Consider the following 7,470-nt stretch of genomic DNA (forward strand, 5'->3'; position numbering starts at 1 on the left):
ATATTAATTCTTTATCAGATACATCATTTGCAAAGATCTTCTCCCATTCTGTAGGTTGCCTTTTAGTTTTGTTCACTGTTTCCTTCACTGTGCAGAAGGTTTTTATTTTGATGAAGTCCCAATAGTTCATTTTTGCTTTTGTTTACCTTGCCTCAGGAGACATATCTAGAAGGAAGGTGCTACCGCCAATGTCAAAAGGATTGTGTCCTCCTCTAGGATTTTAATGGCTTTCTGTCTCACATTTAGGTCTTCAATCCATTTTGAGCTTACTTTTGTGTATGGTGTAAGAAAGTGGTCCAGTCACATTCTTTTACATGTTGTTTTTCAGTTTTTCCAACCACCATTTGTTGAAGAGACTTTTTTCCACGGGAAATTTTTTTGCTTTGTTGAAGATTAATTGATGATATAGCTGTGGATTCATATCTGGGTTTTCTGTTCCATTGATCTTATATGTCTGTTTTTGTGTCACTACCATACTGTTTTGATCACTACAGCTTTGTAATATAAGTTGAAGTCTGTAATTGTTATGCTTCCAACTTTGCTTTTATTTTTCAAGGTTCTTTGGCTATTTGAGGTCTTTTGTGGTTCCATATAAATTTTAGGGTTGTCTGTTCTAGTCTGTGAAAAATGCTGTCAGTGTTTTGATAGGCATTACATTAAATGTGTAGACTGCTTAGAAATGAATTATTTCCTTAGCAGATTAGATGAATACCAAAAAGTTGATTTAATTTTAATTGTATTTATTACCAAGGTTTATTATTCATTAGTAAGGCCAAAAATTGACATATGCAGGGTTTTTTTTTAACATTTTATTTATTTATTCGTGAGAGACACACACACAGAGATAGAGAGAGAGGCTACTCCAGGATCATGCCCTGAGCCGAAGGCAGTTGCTCAACCCCTGAGCCACTCAGGCATCCCGACATATGCAGTTTTTATCCAAAAGTTGATTCATGAGTGATACATATATAATATTTATCCTCGCTTTTTTCTTTCTTACTTCACGTCATCATTATGACTTCTAAGAAATTCCCTAACAGGGCAGAAATTTGTGTGTTCTGTCGATATGAAAAGTACTCATCACAAAATTAAAAAAAAATTCTGACTTTACCCCTGTCCAACTTTCACATCTTCTAGATAGAAATTTGATGCAGCTGATGTATTTGCATTAATAACATCTGCTGATTTCATCATTAAATTCCACCCACTGCTTAATGCCTGGAGCTTCAAAAAGGAGAATCAGCTAAAAGAGTCTCAAATTAAAGAAAAAAAAATTAAAGCTTTGAAAACACGTGTTACCACCTATAATCTTACATAGTGGGAAAAATCACAGCCCCTAGCCATACATGGAAAATACATCACATTCCTTAATGGTGGAGGAAATTTAAATCAAAGGAAATTATTGGAGGAAAGTTAAGTCTATGCTGTGTTGTTGGGTCAAATGAAGACTAAGAGAATGAAGTAATCAGTATCATAAATGTGATGTTGAAGGTCTGAAAAGAGGTCTCATTTCAAAATAATTATACGTTCAACTATGCATAACATAAGGTAATTTGTAAGTAAGGAATATGCATTTAAACAGTAAATGCAGGTAATATAATTAAACATATATATCACACATATATGGAAATGAGTCTTTTAGCATACTTTTAGTATGTGAAGATTAAAACAAAGAGTACAATAGGAGTGATATAAATAGGTAATCATAGACATTTTATTGTAAGGATATCCACACATATTCTTGTGATGAGAACTTTTAAGATCTACTCTCTTTTTTTTTCCATTTTATAAAACAAGTTAATATGCATTAGATGAAGAGCCACCTCTATTTAGATGTCAAGGTTGTGGTTTAGGGGGATTTTCTAAGTGAGATTCTTTTGCTATATGCTTGGCCAAATCTCTGCTTTGTCCTCATTTACAGTTTACTAAGATTCCTTTTGTCCAGTAAGATATTATTTTCACTTTCAGAATTCATAGCTCCATTTTGTTGATTTCAACATTTCCTCCCCACCATTCTGCCCAGTAGCATCCTTCATAACACTACTTAAACCTTATTGGTTAAGTGGCACATAACTCCTCCTCATTAAGAGTTTGAAACTTAAGAACTGAATAGATATCATGATGACACTAAACTCATATCTGTCAATAGTAACTCTGAACGTGAATGGGCTTAATGACCCCATCAAAAGGCGCAGGGTTTCAGGCTGGATAAAAAAGCAGGACCCATCTATTTGCTGTCTACAAGAGACTCATTTTAGACAGAAGGACACCTACAACCTGAAAATAAAAGGTTGGAGAACCATTTACCATTCAAATGGTTCTCAAAATATACCCTAAAAACTATAGAACACTTCTGAAAGAAATTGAGGAAGACACAAAGAGATGGAAAAATATTCCATGCTCATGGATTGGCAGAATTAATATTGTGAAAATGTCAATGTTACCCAGGGCAATTTACACGTATAATGCAATCCCTATCAAAATACCATGGACTTTCTTCAGAGACTTAGAACAAATTATTTTAAGATTTGTGTGGAATCAGAAAAGACCCCAAACAGCCAGGGGAATTTTAAAAAAAGAAAACCATATCTGGGGGCATCACAATGCCAGATTTCAGGTTGTACTACAAAGCTGTGTTCATCAAGACAGTGTGGTACTGGCACAAAAACAGACATATAGATCAATGGAATAGAACAGAGAACCCAGAAGTGGACCCTGAACTTTATGGTCAACTAATATACGATAAAGGAGGAAAGACTATCCACTGGAAGAAAGACAGTCTCTTCAATAAATGGTGCTGGGAAAATTGGACATCCACATGCAGAAGAATGAAACTGGACCACTCTCTTGCACCATACACAAAGATAAACTCAAAATAGATGAAAGATCTAAATGTGAGACAAGATTCCATCAAAATCCCAGAGGAGAACTCAGGCAACACCCTTTTTGAACTTGGCCACAGTAACCGGAGAAGGACAAACAGTGTATGTTCTCATTCATTTGGAGAATATGAATAATAGTGAAAGGGAATATAAGGGAAGGGAGAAGAAATGTGTGAGAAATATCAGAAAGGGAGACAGAACATAAAGACTTCTAACTCTGGGAAATGAACTAGGGGTGGTGGAGGGGGAGGAGGGCGGGGGGTGGGGGTGAATGGGTGATGGGCACTGAGGGGTACACCTGACGGGATGAGCACTGGGTGTTATTCTGTATGTTGGTAAATTGAACACCAATAAAAATTAATTTATAAAAAAAAAAAAAGAGTTTGAAACTTTCTCCAGAATTTGAAAATGTTTAATAAGTATATAATAAGTCACAGATTATTTTTAGACTCCAAAAAATGCTAATATGCTAAATTTCTAATTTTCCAACTGTAAATTAAAATTATTAGGTGATAGCTTCATCAGAATGAAATATATATATATATATGTTATGTGTGTGTATTATTGTATTAGGACCCTAATTTCTAATAATGCTATTGAATTTTTAAAAATGACTTTTTATCTGAATACTATGTAATTTAAATTGTTGTCTGATACATATAGGCTTCATAGAGTGTTAAGACACATATCCTGATTCATCAACCAAAATTTTATTCAGGATCTGAAATCAATGGCAGGCTTAATGCTTTTTAAAATAGATAGCACTGTTTTAATTAAAAATGTCAGCAATGTAATTACTCCTTAAGCAAAAGGCCACAGAGAGGAAAATTGGATGATACTTAAATTGAGCATATGAGAAAATTAATTTGCGTTAAAAAAGTAGCAATTAGACATTTCCATGGGAGCATGAGAGATCACAATTTTGTCTTTTACTCCTTTGCAAAGTAGAATTTTTTGAATTTGTTTATTTTTAAAGGGAAATCAAACCTACAGAAGTATGGAAAGTAGTACTAGTTGCAAAACCCAAAAATGCATGCTATCTTAAAATATTTCTAGGATATTTCATATTGCACTTAACCCTTTCAGTCTTTTGTTTGTTTATTCCCAAAATAAATTACTGAAACTAAAATTTTAAACCCCCTCAAGTCTAAAATGCTGAAATATCAATAAAGATTTTGTGAAATATCTATATATATTTTTACTAACATATGTACTGTTTGGTATCTAAGCAGATTGATCATTTGTTTAGTCAGCAAGAAGAAACCGTTGTCTTTCCTCTAAATACTTCCTCTAAATACAAATACTTTGTACACAGATTTTTTTCATTTCAGTATCCTTTTATAATTCATATTTTTAAAAATCTCAAAATAAGTAATTGTCTATTTACATATAATCCTGACTTTAAAACCTCAAAGACGGCATACTGAATTTACCTAATTGAAGTAATTTGGTTAATCGTAATTGTTGCATTATAATTTTATAAATACAAAGGAGGTAGGCCTTATTCTCTACTTAGATACAGTCTGCAGTGAGTCTTTATATTTACTAAGATTATTCTCTATCTTGTCTTTCAATGCTTATTTTGTTTCTCTTTTCCAGTTAAAACTGTTCCTATAACTGGTAGATGGATGATATACATGGGTATCCAGCAGATTTAAAGTACTCTATCACCTTACTGACTGTAGGTCATAATCACAATCACCTTTTCTTATCCTTCACCTGGGCTGGATTTCATACCACAAGGAAGAAAGTAATGATATCTATTTTCTACTTATTTAGTTACCAAGGATTGCTCACACTCTTTCCAAAATCTTATTTTATTCCATCACTTCTAGAGAAAAGTAGGGCTATACCATGTAAGCTAAAATGTTCATGTGCCAGTTGTGCCAAATTTTACTAAAGATATGTAAAGAATTATGTTATAAAACATTAAAATAATGAAATAAAGCCTTTCTTCATAAAATGGAATATCCATACACATTTAATGGGATCTGACTGAAGCCATTATATTCTTATTGCAGAAGTACAAAGTTTAAGTGTCATTAATCATTCAGGTATTGTTTTCTTATCTTCATACCTTAATACATTTCTTGGTTTTAGCATCCCTAAATTTTCTACTCTTTCAAGTCAGTCTAACCTCATCAAAAAGCTATTTTTCTTCTAAAAATACCTACCATTCTCCTAAGTATTTATGATATAATATTATTTTGAAACTCATTTTTTAAAAAAGATATTCTCAGATTATATTTTTTCTTTATTCGTTTTAATTTAAATTCCAGTTAATTAATATATAGTGTAATATTAGTTTAAAGTGTAGAATTAAGTGATTCATCATTTACAAAAACACCTAGTACTCACCACAAGTGTCCTCCTTAAAACCCATCACCTATTTAAGGCATTCCCCCCAATGACCTCCCCTCCAGCAACCCTATAGTTAAGAGTCTCTTTTCTGGTTTGCTTCTCTTTTCCCCCTATGTTTTGTTTCTTAAATACCATATATAATGAAATCATGTGGTATTTGTCTTTCTCTGAGTTATTTCACTTAGCATAATACTCTGTAGCTCCATCCACATCATTGCAAATGGTAAGATTTCATTCTTTTTTATGGCTGAGTAATATTCCATTGTATTTATAAGTTATATATACACTGTTATATATACAATGTTATATATACAAGGTTTTATACACATATATATGTATATATATTGTCCTTTCCTCAGATATTATTCAACTGTAATATCTCCTCTTGGAATCAAATGGATTAAAATTTAAGGGGATAAGAGTGATAATATGATGATATCTTGTTAATATAAGAGTATTTCTATACTATATTTCCTTTCCATGGCAGCCCTGTTTATGGATTTTCCAGGTGGCATTCATCCTCTTCCACCAGCAATTAAATCTTAAAGGAAATGCATAACAAATATAAGGTTTTCTCAAAATTTTTAGCGTTGTTTTTCATTTGAAATACCTTTAAATTTAATTCCTTAAATTTTTTACTTTTAAAAATATGACTTAATTCCTTTTTTTTTCCTAGAAGAGAGAGAATGAAGTACTGAAATTTTATGGTTTTTTTCTTGTTTGTTTTTGCATTAGGTCAAATGTGAATGTCTGAAGAATCTCTCAGCAGGACCAATAAGTATATGGCTGACATAGAAATATATGTCTGTAACTGATAAAAGTGGCATAAACTGAAGTTTAGGATTGCTAATTTAAAGAATATATGGGAGAAATGAAAAAAAAGTAATTGGGAGTGAATATGTAGTGTGGTCATAGAGAACTTGAAGAGGTACAATTGATAACAGGACTCACCAGTGATAGAATAGTCAGAGAAAGATGATTCAGTGAAGCATTGGAGAAAGAATGATCAGAAAAACTGAAGTAAAACCTTGATGCCTTGGAGTCATAAAAAGAAAGATGACAAAATCACAATGTAGAAAGACATGCCAATGGTATAAAATGCTTCAGAGATTAAATAATAATTAAAATGTATCCATTTGATTGAGCAATCAGTAGGTTTCCGGGGGTCACATTTATGAGTCATTCAATGGAATGGTAAAAAAAAATGGATGCTAAAATACAGTAAGTGAAGAAAGCTGATGAGGTGAGAACTGATTATAAATTATACTTTGGATTATAAATTATACTTTGGATAACCTCCCCTGGAAAACTAAATGGAGGCAAGGAAATAGCAGAGTAAGTACTAGAGGAAGGAGGGGGTATACTGAGGTTTTTTTTTTTTTTTTTTTTTTTTTCAGCCTCATGGCAACTATACTTTATCTATTCAGGAGGAAGCATCACTCCTGACAAAGAAAAGTAGGTCTTTGCCTGCAAAGACAATCATGTAGAGGAGTAGGTCAAAGTTTTGACATAGTTACCTGGTAAAATTATGACCTAAAATCAATTACACAGAACTGATAGCAAGAATAAAGTATAAAATAAGTTGTGTATAAGACTCATGTCTGGACTCTGACCTGATACATTTCCCTGTGTATACTTACTTGCATACTAAATTTTACAACTCTAAATAAAATGCAAATGTCATACCTCAGCTGTGCTGAAGCCTCCTCAGTAGGGTGCCTGTGCCATAGTGGTGGCCAAAACCCAAAGTCATACTGGAGTTGCATCATTTTAGCATCCCCTCGGGGAGGAGGCAGTTTCAACATTTGCACTTGGTATTGGATGAGCAATAAAGAGACATGAAAGCCTGGGGCTCTTTGACTACAAAAGACCATGTATTTATTCCAACTCAGAGTGACCATGTTGTCTTGAAGAATGGTTGCAGCAGGCTAGACTGATATCCATGAGAGAAAGGCCATTAAGACTATGAGACTTGAAGCACAAGGATTTGTCATGCCACTGCTGGCATAAAAACTGAAGCAGCCACATTATGTGGAATATAGAAATTGTAGAGACAGCCAATTTTGTTGCTTATATTTACAATGGCTAGTTAGTGACTATTTTAGAAGCTCTTCTTGTACAAGTAAGTGATTTTTTTTTTCATACTTTATAAACAAAAGACTAAATCTTCATGGGAAAATTGGGTGATTGTTAAACTGCCCTGGATCTACAATTATGGTCATTCATG

General features: G+C 33.0%; 1 pseudogene; it reads right to left on the minus strand.

Moving 5' to 3' along the window:
• The window catches only part of LOC129502275 (TAR DNA-binding protein 43-like), a 172,745-nt pseudogene extending 165,697 nt beyond the window's left edge, over positions 1 to 7,048 (minus strand).
• Between the last annotated feature and the right edge of the window lie 422 nt (positions 7,049 to 7,470).

This window comes from Nyctereutes procyonoides, unplaced genomic scaffold (genome assembly GCF_905146905.1).
Source record: "Nyctereutes procyonoides isolate TBG_1078 unplaced genomic scaffold, NYPRO_anot_genome, whole genome shotgun sequence".
NCBI lineage: Eukaryota > Metazoa > Chordata > Mammalia > Carnivora > Canidae > Nyctereutes > Nyctereutes procyonoides.